A 14623-nucleotide genomic window follows, 5' to 3' on the forward strand; every position below is an offset into this window, starting at 1 on the left:
TACAAATCAAGATAGCTGACTGCAAGAGACATCTCACCACACCAATGTTCTTGCCAAAATTTCACCTTAGACCCATTTCCAATATCGTATAGAACGTGGCCAGAAAAAGAAGGCCATCCCCGACTAATATATTTCTACAAGCCAACACCATGTGGACCATTAACAGGCCTAGTACACCAACCACCCCATTCACAGTCGTATTTCACCTCTATCACTTGCCTACAAAAAGCAGCCTTCTCCATCCCAAATCTCCATAACCACTTCCCAAGCAAAGCTTCATTAAACTGTCGTACCTTCCTTATCCCCAAACCACCTGAAGAAATGGGAGAGCAAACAGTATCCCATTTAACCAAATGAAATTTTGGTTCATCACCAATCCCACCCCATAAAAAATTCCTTTGAAGTTTCTCAATACAGTTAGCCACAGCAGCAGGAATAGGAAATAAAGATAGAAAGTAAGTGGGTAAATTAGATAGAGTGCTTTTAATTAACATAACTCTTCCTCCCTAAGATAACTACAAATGTTTCCACCCTGCTAACCTTCGTTCTATCTTCTCCAAAATTGGATTCCATATTGTCTTATCCTTGAATTTGGCTCCCAAAGGAAGACCCAAATATTTCATAGGAAGATTACCTTGTTTACAGCCATGGACGTGCAAGAATAAATCAAAATTAAACACCGTACCAGCCGGAACCAACTCTGACTTGCCCAAATTTATCTTTAAACCAGAGACCACCTCAAACCACATAAGAATCACACGGAGAAACAAAATCTGATCCAGATCAGTGTCCCAAAAAATTAGAGTATCGTCCGCAAAGAGAAGCTGAGACACCGCCAAAGCTCTTCCCTCTATACGCCCCACACCAAAGCCTGACATGTGATCATCATGGACAGCTTTATCCAACATTCTCCACAGGGCTTCCATAACCAAGACAAACAATAAAGGAGACAAGGGGTCACCTTGTCTTAACCCCCTAGAGCTCTCAAAAAACCCACAAGGAGTGCCCTTTATCAGATTGGAGAAACGAACTGTAGATATAAAAAAGAAAATCCACCGCCTCCATTTGGCAGAGAACCCACCCCATTCTAGTAACTTCAAAAGAAAATCCCAATTTACATGATCAAAAGCCTTCTCAACATCTAATATGCAAAGTAGCCCTGGCACCCCAGTTTTCAATCTACTATCAAGGCATTCATTAGTAATAAGTACAGGGTCAAGAATCTGCCTGTTCCTCACAAAAGCATTCTGTGAAGTTGAAATTATATCTTCCATAACCGTGCGAAGTCTGGTGGCTAAGACCTTAGCAATGATCTTATAAACCCCCACAACAAGACTAATAGGGTGAAAATCCTTTACTTCAATTGCTTCATTTTTTTTAGGAATGAGAGTGATGAAAGTAGCATTCAGGCTTTTCTCAAACTGGCCTTTAGCAAAAAAATGATGGAACACAGCCATAAGGTCAGGTTTGAGAATCCCCCAGCAAAGCTTGGAAGAAAGCCATTGTAAATCCATCTGGTCCAGGCGATTTATCACCATTGAAATTTTGTATGACATAAAAAATTTCCACCTCAAATGGTCTATCTAGCTAATCTGCATTATCACCGGATATTCTTGGAAATACTAAGACTTCTGGGAATGATTGACTAACTTGTTGCTCAGAGTATAAAATCATGAAAAATTGAGTGATGTAATCAGCAATCATACCTTGATCGGAAGACAAGGCACCATCAACCACAAGGCTCTCAATACCATTATTTCTTCTATTAGAATTAGCCATTCTATGGAAAAATTTGGTATTTGCATCCCCCTCCTTCAAATGTAACACCCTAGACTTCTGCCTCCAACTAATCTCTTCTAAAAGAGTGAGCTTTTCAATATTGGTGCAGAGAGTAGCTTGTTCTAACTTTTCCTCAGCTGTTAAAAGATGAGTTTCCTCTCTAACATCCAAGTCATTCAATTTGTTCCAAAGTTGCTGTATCTTAACAGTGACATTCCCAAATTCCTCCTCGTTCCACTTTTTTAAGTCCAACTTCAATGCTGCCAATTTCTTAGCTAGTATGAAACTAGGATTTCCTTGGAACGAATAGGATGTCCACCACTCCTTCACTTTATCAACAAAGTTCTCCACCCTCAACCACATATTTTCAAAGCGAAAAGGAGTTCTACCTCTCCGATGACTCCCCCCCTCCAACAGAATTGGGTAGTGATCAGAAAGTATTTTGGACAGCCTTCTCTGCGAAAATTGAGTGAAGTCATCCGCCAAGGACGGAGAGAAAAGAAACCGATCTATTCTAGAAGCGGAGGAAGAAATCTTAATAATTAGGAATATAGGATTTTAGGTATTTATTTAGCCTAATTTAATTATTAAACTGCCTAAGTATCAAATCCTATCCTAAATATAATATATAACTACTCAAAATAACTAAAGGTAAAACTAATATAATATTAAATAGTAGTTTAACTATTTAAGACTTTAAGTAAACATTAAACGACAAATAAAAGAGAGAGAGAGAAAAAAAAAAGTCTGACTAGGAGATTCAAGAGTCAAAGAGAGTGCGCTGGCTGCTGGACGAGTCTTGACTCTCGAAGAGAACTTCAACTCTCCAAGACTCAAACTCTTGTTGGAATAAAAGGGAGGTGGGGCTCGTGGCGACTGGCGAAGCTGTTGCAGGGCTGGCGGCGGCTGGCAGAGCTGCTGCAGGGTTGGTGGAGACTTGCGGAGCTGCTTGGCTGGCCTGTGACTGCCAAACAGGCTTCGAGCCTTCAACTGCTTGAGGAAGGGGGGGGGGGGGGCTAGAATCTATGCCTTCAAGTGGCTTTGACAGTTCGACTGCTTGAGGGTGGGGGGCGGGGGAGAATCTTAGCTCCCGAACTCGAAGAAATTGGAGAAATGGAGGAGGGGGAGTGTTGGCTGATTGCTAACGAAGGTTCCTTCTTATTCTTTAGCTTCAAACAACATATCAAAGGTAAGATTTCTTGATTTCAGTCTCTTTGGAATGGTAGATCTGTCTAGGATGAGTGGTTGGGAGAGGGAGAACGTAGGGAATCGTGAGTTAGTTGGGTGGATTTGAAGGAGAAAAGCCAAATGGAAGTGTTGGATGCCGTGATGGTCTGTAACAGACTATAACGATGCGTAACGGATCGTAGCGGCTGTTATGGACCGTTATGGCTGTGAATTCCCACCCCACCCTCACAATATTGGTCTGTAACGGTTTCGGTGCCCCAATTTTTCATTATGTAACAGCCATTACGCTACGTAATGGCTGTTGTTTAAAACCATGCACTAAACCTTCTGATTTATAATGCTGTGAAATTTCATTGCTATTGCTGAAGGAAGCTCCATGTGCTAACCCACAGCCAGTATCTCCAACCCCACACATAGGTTCTTTTGGCTTGTTTTTACCCCAATTTCCTCCAAAATGTCTTAAATACTTCCATACACCATAGTTAAGTTGTTGGTTATGTGTTTTGTTCAAAGATCCTACCTTTTTTGATCACTCATTTATGGCACTTTGTTAATGGTTGTTGGGGCTGTTGCAGTGTTTGCGTGTTAGTTTCTCGGGGCTGTGACAGTGTTAAGTTAGTTTGTGATTTGTTCATGGTCTTTTCAACTGATCACCTTGCTTGCGGTTGTTCTGGCTGTTAACCTTGTTTATTGTTGGTTTCATTTATCAATGGAGTCCATGAATCCCAAAAGCATGTTTCCTTCATCATTGCCACAGATAACAATCGGAAAGTTGGATGGGAAGAATACATGCAATGGTCTAAGGCTGTCAAGATCTATTTGACAGGTTTATGTAAATTTGAACACTTGTTCCAATTCGGGTCTCATGAAAATAAAAGGAAAGAGGTGTGGATTCAGGATGATGCATTTAGTCTCTGCATTGTGAAATTTAATGGAAACCCAAATTGAGCGGATATTCATGCATTTGTATGTAAGCAATGAGGTTTGGGATTATTTCAAGCTCTTATATTCCACTAGCATTACACATATGTGCAATCTCCCTGGAGCACTTTGAGTTCCAATAGGGAGATAGGAGTATCACAGAGTATTTTTCAGAGGTGAAGTGAATCCATGAGGAGCTTAACACTGTGCTACCCATAATCGTCAATGATTGTAAGATGCAAAAGCAGAGGAAGTAGATGATAGTTCTTCGGGTCTAGTGGGTTTGAAATTTGAGTTTGAGGCAATCCAGTCCTAGATCCTTTGTAGTGTAGAGTTGCCATCCTTTGCTGATTTTTATTCTTGCATTCTTCATGCTTCCTTTAACGCTCATTCCTCAGCCAACCCGTGGCTGTGTAAAGACTGTTTTTGTTACACAAGGTGAGTCTAGTTTTCAACATAGAAGTTCTCGAGATGGTTCAAGTGGTCATGGTGGAAGGGATGGACGTGGTAAAGGCCCCATCGCAAGTGCACTCATTATGGACAAGGTCATACGGTTGAGTAGTGTTGTGATCTTCATGGTAAACTGCCATGTTTTGCTAAAGCACTAAAGCAGCCACCACAAATTCCACTCTTTTGGGCTCGGGTGTGGAGCAGTGGAATATATCTATGTCAGAGGAAGATTATACCAAGTTCTAGCAGTATCAAGTATCTTGGCAAGCTTCTTTTCCCATTGCATCTCTTGCTCAAACATGTAATCCAACAACTTGTGTGTCGTCTATCTTTCTCACACTAGTCCTTAAACTATAAATTCAGATGCTACTAAGTATATTATGGATAAAACTAATTTCTTTTCCACTCTTTAATATTTTGAAAGCTTACCTTGTGTTATCGTTGTTGATGGGTATTGTCGTTGAGGGAATAGGGATGGTAAATCCCAGTTCCTATGTTTCTCTTTCTTTTGTTTTGTGTATTCCCAAGATCCTCTTCAATCCAATGTTAGTTAGCAAGATTACAAAATCCATGAATTGTTCAATCATTTTCTTTCCTGATTTTGTTTGGATTTGAAGACGAGAAAGACATTTGGTGGAGGATGTGAAGTTGGTAGACTTTACCATTTGAATTGTTATCTCTTTCAATTTCCTGCATTACTTTTGCCACACCACTCCAAATCCATTGTTGCCTTGGTCATCCTTCCTTAGGAAAGTTAAAAAAACTAGTTCCTACTTGGAGTTCTGTTTTGAGTCTTATCAGTTGGGGAAGCGTCATCATGTTCCATTTGCTTCCCAAGTCACTAAATGTGCAGCAATTTCTTTCATGTTAATCCATTATGATGTTTGGGGTCTTGGCCGGGTTGTGTCCTACTTGGGTTTTTGATATTTTGTAACTTCTGTTGATGACTATTCAAGGGTGACTTGGCTTTATTTAATAAAAGATCATTCCTGAGTTATTTAATATCTTTTGTGCATTTGTTCTGAAATAAAGACAATTTGATTTGCCTGTTCAAATACTTCGTAGTGATAATGCTAAGGAGTACTTCAGTACCCAATTTACTACTTATATGACTCAATCTGATATTGTTCATCAGTCATCTTGTGCCTATACTCCATAACAAAATGGGGCTGCAGAGAAGAAAAATTGATGTTCCTTGAAATCACTCATGCTTTACTTTATCAGATGCATGTTCCTGAAATGTTTAAGACTGATGCTGTGTTCACTGCCTGCCCTCTTATCAGCAGAATGCCATGCAAGAATTTTCTAGGCTCAATCAATTTCTTTCCATTTGTTGTGGGACAAAGTTGTCTTTCTTCCTTCTTTTTGGGAACTTCATTATTATTATTATTTGTTTTTTTGGGGGAATTTAGCTGTTTGATCTCCAAATGGATTGGATGGCAGTATTTTTGTAGTTGTTTTAGTTATTCTTAGAAGATGTCTTGTCCTCCATATGTTGTACCTTTGTTTTGTTTTATTTAATGGAATTTTATTCCATTATAAAAAAAAATACAGTTATCAATAAAATCATGATGAAATACAGTTTCCATTTGTAGGTTGGAGGATATGTTAAATTAGTTGGTGTTTCTAGAATGTGGGATGTATTTGTAGCTTGATTTGCATGCCAAGGTTTCATGATGTGTAATGACCTGAAAAAATGTTCCTTGAAACTTGTATCTTTTTCTTTGGGGCAGTTTGGTATCACTGTCAAAAAGTACAAAAACAAAAACCAAAAATGAAAACTGAAAGCTGAAAACAGAAACGAAAAAATGAAAACCGACAACATGTTTGGTTTTATCACTCAAACTAAAAAACAACTATTGAAAATCTGTTTGGTTGTTTGTTTTCAGTTTTTTCTGTCTTATAAAATAATAATAGTTCCTTATAAGAAAACCTCAAAAACAGCATTACATAATACTAAAAATGATTGAAAACAATAAATATATAGGAGAAATATGCAAACAAAGAAATATGCTGTTCATCACAAAAATTTGAAAAAAAAAAGGAAAAATCATGTTCAAACAGAGGAGAAAAAGAAATAGGTGGAAGAAGAGAGGGGGAGGGCAGGGGAGGGGAAGCACTCTCAGCAGTACCAGCTTGCAATTCCTGGGAAAGGAGCAGCTCCAATGGTGGATCTCCCTGCGTGAAAGAGTAGCAGCTGCTACTTTGCAATTTATGGGAAAGGAGCAGCTCAAATTGTGGATCGTGCTGCGTGAAGTGGCTGGGGCTGCTGCATGAAGAGCAGGCGCTAGGCGTGAGCTTGATACTGAATAAAAAAAAACCAGAGAAAAGAATGATGAAAATGCATGGGATGGGAATCGAAATGGAGAGCCCTGGGTGTCAATTTTAAAAACAGTGCACTCTCCATTGTGCAATAGGATGAAAACCTCTAAAAGTGCTTTTTGTTTTTTTTAAGGAAACCAGGGAAATGGTTTCTTTGGGAACTTAAAAAAAAATGCAACCAAATGCATTTTTAGTTTGAGTTCTGCATCTAAAGAAAATATAAATGAAAAACAAGAAACGGAAAACGCCCCCTTAGGGTATATTGTGTTTGCCCTTGGCATTTCTACAAATTGTGAGAGGGTGAATGCTATTTTGGATTGGCCAAAGTCTAAATCTATTTTGAAGGTGTATAATTTCCAAGGGTTAGCCACCTTTATAGGCGTTCAATTAGGAATTTTAGCGCTATCATTGCCGTCCTTGTTTGAAGCCCGAGTCCTATTTGTTCTTTGTTGAGAGCTTTCAAAGAGATGAAGCTCAAGATGTGATGCCGTGTTGTTGGAAATGAGGAACTAGCTGATTATATGCACGCATATAGAAGACAATAGGTGGCATTGCTTTCCACTGAATGGAATCCACCAATGAGATATAGAATCAAGGAAACACACTACTGTAAAAATACATGTAACTCGCCCCTTTAGAGATACAAACTATAAGGATAAAATTCAACACTCACACAGGAGATACAAAATTGAAGAGAGAAACCAGGCAAAGGCCAGCCAGAAGTTTCAAATTTTCGTTCAGGAACACTACATATTTTTTGCTAATGCATGCCTATGGGTGCTTTTATAGACTTGGGACAGTCCTCCAAGCATAGGAAAATGCTACTTCACGTTTTACGGGTAAAAAAATTGACTTTTACAAAATAAAAAAGAATGCAGACTCAAAAGAAGAGCTTAATGAGAAATTAGAGGGCAGCACTATTGTAATAATACTTGTATTGTTGTTCCTGGTTCCTTTGGTAGCTTTTAGTTTTTTTGTATCTTTTGTTATCCAGGGAAGACTCTTTGTCCTATATTTTCTACTTTGTTTATGTATTTAATAAAATTTTATTTTATCCCCATAAAAAGGAAAGAAGAGCGTGGTATGTTTTCTTACATAGGGAATGCTAACGGACACATAAAAAGCTTAAACTGGCAGGCTGCACACTAAAATTCAAATGACCATAACCTCTAGTAGACAACTCCAATTAATGTGTAATTGTATCTATGGAAATGATCACTTTTAAACTTTAAACCCATAGGTGATGTTCATATTTTCAAATTTTGAAACCTTTCCAAAATCAGGCTCAAAATTGGGCCAAAAACATCCACAACTTCAAGAACTGAATTTGCTTGCATCATTAAGTCACCTTTACAAATTTACTATAACTTTGAGCACACTTTTGTGTCATGCTCCCTTGATTGAAGAATAATCATCTTTGAGTTATATATGCTATCATCTCCATAATTAGGAGATTGATCAGCTACAGTGAAAGTGTTTGAAATATCATAATCAACTCGAAGTTCAATCTTGTATGCATGTTCACCAATCTACCTGAGAACTTCGAATGGACCATCAGCCCTTGGATTGAGCTTTCCAAATTGGCCTCAAGGGAATCTCCCTTTTCCAAAGTGAATCAAAGTGAGATCACTTTCTCCTTGAGCACTGGGCTGTGATACCAATTGATACTGGATTGCTAGAAATGAGGAATTAGTAGATAACACACACACACACACACTCTCTCTCTCTCTCTCTCTCTCTCTCTCTCTTTCTCTCTCTCTCTCTCTCACTCACACACACACACACACACACACACAATAGATAGCTTTGCTGCATCCACTAGAAGCAAGGAAACTCACCACTTTAAAGTTACAAACATTCACAAAGGAGATACAAAATTGAAGAGAAAGAAGGCAAAGACCCAACTCCCAAATTTTCATTCAAGAACACTATTTTTCGCTAATACATGCCTATGGATGCTTTTCTAGAGTTGGAACAGCCCTCCTAGAATAGCAAAATGCTACTTCATGTTTGCTAGGCTAAAAAAACTGACTTTGACAAAAAAAGAAAAAAGACTCGAAAGAAGATCTTACATGTTTTCTTACATAGAGAATACGAACAGAGACATAAAAGCTTAAATTGGCAAACTCCACACAAATTCAAATGACCATAACCTCTGGTAGACAACTCCAATTAATGTTTAGTTTAATCTGCTGAAAATAGCACTTTTCCAACTTCAAATCCATGGATGACATGCATTCAAGCTCTAGATCCTTTTCGAGATTGGGCACAAAATTGTTTCAAAAGCTTGCTGGTCCACGGCTTCAAGAACTGAATTTGCTTGCACCATTAAGCCATCTTCTACCAGCCCAAATTCATTAGAACTCTTTGAGCACTCTCCTATGTCAACATGTCCAAGGCACATTTCTTGTCACATCCGTACTCCTCCATAGTCTTCAAACTTGCTTTTGATGCATTTGGTGTAGGTTTTGCGGGAGGTCATCCCATTGCCTACTTTAGTAAGAAGTTTAGTGGTGTTCAATTGAAGTACTACAAATTACAAAGGGTTGTATTCTATGCACTTATGCATTGGAGGTATTATTTGCTACCCTAGAAGTTGTCATATATTCTGATGAAGAAATTATCTCCCTCTTGGAGCCATATTCAAAGACAAGGAGTTTGGTACCCCATCATTGAGAAGTTTGAAAGGAGACTGGCAGGCTGAAAAATAAATTTCTTATCAAAAGGTGGCAGACTCACCATTATCAGGAGCACTTTGATGAATCTTCTAGTCTATTTCATGTCCTTCCTTCCCTTGCCAACCTCAGTTGCTAGGAGATTGGAGGGAATAAAGAGAAGCTTTCTTTGGGGAAGCTTAGGAGAGGAGTTTAAATATCTTCTTGTTAGATGGGGAGTGGCTAAGCAACCTATATGTTTGGGAGGATTGGGGCTGAAATCCCTCCTCCTTTTCAATAAAGCCCTCCTTGGAAAATGGTTGTGGAGGTAAGGGACCAATTTTGGTGGGAAATCATTGCTTCTAAATATGGGCTTGAGCATAATGGTTGGATAACACACAATAGTAGGGACGCTACGGAGTTGGACATTTGGAACTTCATCAAGAAAGGATGGGATGATTTTTTTCTATTATGTGAGATTTCAAGTGGGAAATGGAGCCAATGTTTACCTTTGGCATGAAGTGTGGTGTGACAACGATAATCTCAGAGCTGTCTTTCCTTCCATCTATACTTTGGCTTGTGACAAGAAGGTCCTCATTAGTTATCATCTCCAAATCCCTGATTAGGGGATTTTTTGGAATATTCCTTTTACTAGGAATGTAGCAAATTGGGAACTTTATGCACTCGTTGGCTTTTATAGCAACCTCTATAATTTTCAATACCAAAACATCCCCAACGAACCAAAATGGGCTTTGGATAGAAATGGTGTTTTCATTGTTAGATCTTTCTATGAGAAGCTCTCTCTAATGGGAACAAATTGCAACAACTCCCCTTGAATTCATATTTAGAGGACAACAACCCCTTCAATGGTTGCCTTTTTTGTTTAAGAAGTCTACACATGGAAATATTATAACCACAGACAATCCACTAAAAAAGGGGGCTTACAATAACAAATAGATGTTTTCTTTGTATGGATGATGCAGAATTAGTCAACCAAATTCTTCTCCACTAACCTTGGACAAGAAATTCGTGGAACATGGTTCTGTCCTTGATTGGATATCAATGGGTTACTGCAAATTCCGTGGGAGGGGAAATTTGGGCTTGGAAAGGCATTAGAGCCACCAAGGAGAAGTGAAAGGCTTTGAACCTCATCCCTCTCGCCATCTTTTGGTGTGCTTGGAAAGAAAGAAATAAAAGGGCTTTCAAAGATACAGTTACTTCGCTTTAGATTTGCAAAAGTAGTGGAATGTTGTTGTTTCCTGCAGGAATAGTGGGCAAATTGTGAATGATCATAATGCAATTCTTGATGTTTGTGATTGTTGCTGCCAAAATTTGTTTGGGAGAATTTGGATCAATCACGACTTCGATCACCTATCAAGAATGAAAGAAAAACGGTTTGGAGGACTCAGGGTGTACTTTGGGGACCACTCTAATGCCTTAGTTATTGAATTTGGTAGGATTATATGATTGCAACAGTAAAGGCTTGAATGAGGATCAGATCCTTTACCTTAGGGGTTCCTTTTTGTAGGCATTTAGGATACCTTCTTATTGATTTCCCTACTAATGGATATTTATTTGGGTCGTAGGAGTTACACTTTGGTTATTGATATGCTACGAGGGAGTAAAGATTGGTATGCTAACCCCTTGCTTTAACTAATAGACATTACCTCCTTTCTATTGATCCCTTGATGTCTTTTCATTTTTTGGTCTTACATAAGTTAAGTTTAATGTTGGGGTCTCTTTTAGGTTATATCAATTGCCTCCTTACTCTTGAGTCTTAAAGTTACCTTCTGGCTCTAGAGTATATTGCATTTATTGTAAGTCCTTGTATTATCATGAGATTCGGATTAAGTCATCAGATGAACATCTTTGGGTCTCATGAGCGGTGTTCACTGGATGGGCCACCCTGCCGAGCTGTGCCCGTTTCTTGTGGCCTCATGAGCGGTACTCATTAGATGAGCCTATACTTTTCTGAGTAGTGCCCATCTCTTGCTACCTCATAAGCGGTGTTCACCAGATGGGCCACTCTATCAAGCACACTCGTTTCTTGTTGCCTCATGACCGGTACTCATTAGATGGGCCTATACTTTCTTGAGTAGTGCCCATCTCCTGTTGCCTCATGAGCAGTGCTCATCAGATGGGCATTTTTGGGCCTCATAAGCGGTGCTTATTAGATGGGCCAATTTTTTATCGAGCATTGTCTCTCTTATTACCTTATGAGTAGTTCTCATCAGATAGACATTTTTGGGCCTCATGAGCAGTGCTTATTAGATGGGTCAATTTTTTTCTAGGCAGTGCCCGTATTTTGTTGCCTCATGAGTGGTGCTCATCAAATGGACATTTTTGGGCCTCATGAGTAGTACTCATCATATGGGTCAATTTTTTGCAAAGCAGTGCTCGTCTCTTGTTGTCTCATGAACGGTGCTCATTAGATGGACATTTTTTGGGTCTCATAAATGATGTTCTTTAGATGGGCCAATTTTTTATTGAGTAGCGCCCGTCTCATGTTGCTTCATGAGCGGTGTTCATCAAATGGACATTTTTTGGTCTAATGAGTGCTGCTCATTTGAAGAGCCAATTTTTTGCCGAGTAGAGCTTGTCTTTTGTTGCCTCATGAGTGGTGCTCATTAGATTGGTATTTTGAATTTGATGGGCAAAGGGATCTCCATTATTTCCTTGGTAAATGGGGGATCAAAAGATCTAGCTGAGGTTTCCCCTATTAGGGTTTGGTTGGGAACTTCTTTTACTAGCTTTTCTTGTTGATCAATTTTTTTTTTTAAGTTTTTCTTCAAATTCCTGGGACCGTTGCTAGTTAATGCCCACATTGTTGGCTCCTTCTACTTTCTTTGTCGGATTTCAAGGTTGCTTCATGTGGTACCACCGCCTTACCCTTAGGTGTTGTTTCTGCTTGAATAGCTCTTGGGCCATGTTCTACAGGATCTTTTTTTTGTTGTAAGATCATGCTAAGCATGTCTTCCACCTTTCTTTGGAAGGCTATAAATTGGTGTAAAGGCACAATTTATGGCGAATTGTCTAGTTGGGAGGGGGGGGGGGCGTGAACTGACTAGGGCGATTGATTTCTAGCACCAGGTTCAGATTCGAAATTGCGTGATGTGGCCATGGTTGAGTTTTAGAAAGAAATCCTTCCAAGGTTTCCATAGACGATGCCAACTGTGGCTGCCAAAATCTGTCTGGGAGAATTTGGATCAATCACAACTTCATTCACCTGCCAAGAATGAAAGAAAAACAACTTGGAGGCCTTGGGGTGTGCTCTAAGGGACCATTCCGATGCTGAAGATAGAGAATTTGGAAGGATTATATGATCACAACAATAAAAGAGTGAGGATCAGATCCCTTACCTTCCTTAGAGGGTCCTTTTTTATAGGCATTCGAGATATCTCCTTACTGATTTTCCTACTAATGGATATTTATTCAGATTTTAGGAGTTACACTTTGGCTATAGATACGTTACTAGGGATTAAAGATTGGTGTGCTTATCCCTTGCTTTAATTAATGGACATTAACTCCTTTCTATTGATCCCTTGATGTCTTTTCATTTTTTGGTCTTACATAAGTTAATACCAAGTTTAATGTTGGGGGTATCTTTTAGGCTATATCAGTGACATTCTATAGAGTGGTTAACGTTTTCTACCATGGGGTGGCATCTCTTGATGCCCAACTAATAAAGTTTTCTCTTTACCAATAATTTTTTTTTTGATGAGTTTTGCTTTATCTTTAAAGTTAAAAGAACCTTAGTGCTAGGTATTCTAAATGGGTATAGTTCCTTTAGGAATGCTTCTCTATTCTCTTAAACACCATGCAAGACTTGTGAACAAGGCTATTGACACTCTTAGCCATGTTGTAACACTCTTATTAATGTGGTGGGTTTTGAGTGCTTAAAGGATGAATTATCTTCATGCACTGACTTTGGCATAATTTTTGGAGACATGCTACATGGCAACTGTCAGACCCTCGAATAGCTTGGCATTGCAAGGCACACAACATGAGCAACTCATGTGCCAAGGTGGTATCTTGAGATGGCCTGTCATTGGTTGTCTTGACATTCAGTGGTTGGATAGTCTATTTTGCTAAAGGGGGAGCACATAGATGTTAACTTGCCTATTCAACATGGCTAGGGATGGGCATGGTTGAGGCCATGGTCTTTAACAAGGTTGCTTATGGTGGCTGGTTTCAGTTGACATAGTTGGATGGTTAACTTGATTATGTCAGGTGCCTCATTGACATGTGTTGCTGTTGGGACGTTGAACAAGTCATGGTTAAGGGGAAACCGTGCTTGACACAAAAGTGTTGACCCATGGGTAGAATGCCGTGTTAATGTCAAATGCTTGTAGTGTTGACATGTTGACTAGGTAGGCTAAGTGCTAAGCAGTTTCTCCTTGTAAGGCTGAGAGACAGGTTTGGCTGGTGGGTAAATTTGTGGGTTGATATTTAGGCATGTTTTTAGCCACTTGTTTGTAAGGATAAATTGTTTTAGCCTTGTTGGCAAATGCTGGTTGTCTCTAACAAAACCTAGGCAATTGGGGTTGCCAATTGCAGGCCCTAGGCAGTTGTGGGTGTCAACTGTGTATTGATTTAACATGTGGGTGGCATGGGGCACAAGGGGAATTTTTGGATTGTGTTCCTACACAAGTTAGTGTGTATTCCTTGTCTTTGAATAAGAGAAAAGGTTGGGAGGTGTTGCTTCTATAAACACTATTGCATTGTGAATGTTGTTTCAATTGCTCACGTGCAGGACTTAACCTATGAATCTATGCGTGTGAAATTGGCTTAACCCAGTGTGTCTTTTGGTGCCATCATAGTGTCAAATTGTGTCCTGTGAACTTAGACCCTGTGTTAGCAGCCATCATGGGTATGTCAACTTTGTGATTGGGGACAGTTTCTTGTTTAGAGGGAGTAGACATTTCTTGCACCTCCCTTCACGGCTTCATGGTTTGGGAGCTGCATGTTAGAGGCCTTGCTGACCATTTCGGCAGGGATAAGACAACATTTCTAGTGGAGAATATGTTTTTATTGGCTTCTGTTAAAGGAAAATGTTGCTCGGGTTGTTTCCCAATGTTGTTCCAGCCATCTTGAGATATTCATTGACCAAGTTGTACGTGCATTGCCAACTCCTTTCTTATGAAGTGTGATGATTCTTCTTAAGGTGATGGTCTCTCTGGTGCTTTCTTTGTGGCAGTGGTGGAGAATTGTGGTGGGATGAGAAGTTGGATATTGGATGGATCGATTTGAACTCTTGTGTAGGGTCAATGATATGTTGGATCCTAAGCCTAGTATGGTTAAATTTAATT

The 14623-nt window shown here is 39.4% G+C and overlaps 1 protein-coding gene across 3 annotated transcripts in view; it reads left to right on the plus strand.

The window, feature by feature from the left end:
* The window catches only part of LOC131164521 (protein SENSITIVE TO UV 2), a 70597-nt gene that overhangs the window by 11252 nt on the left and 44722 nt on the right, over positions 1-14623 (plus strand). The window lies entirely within an intron of this gene.

The sequence above is a fragment of the Malania oleifera genome, chromosome 9 (genome assembly GCF_029873635.1).
Source record: "Malania oleifera isolate guangnan ecotype guangnan chromosome 9, ASM2987363v1, whole genome shotgun sequence".
Classification (NCBI taxonomy): Eukaryota; Viridiplantae; Streptophyta; class Magnoliopsida; order Santalales; family Ximeniaceae; genus Malania; species Malania oleifera.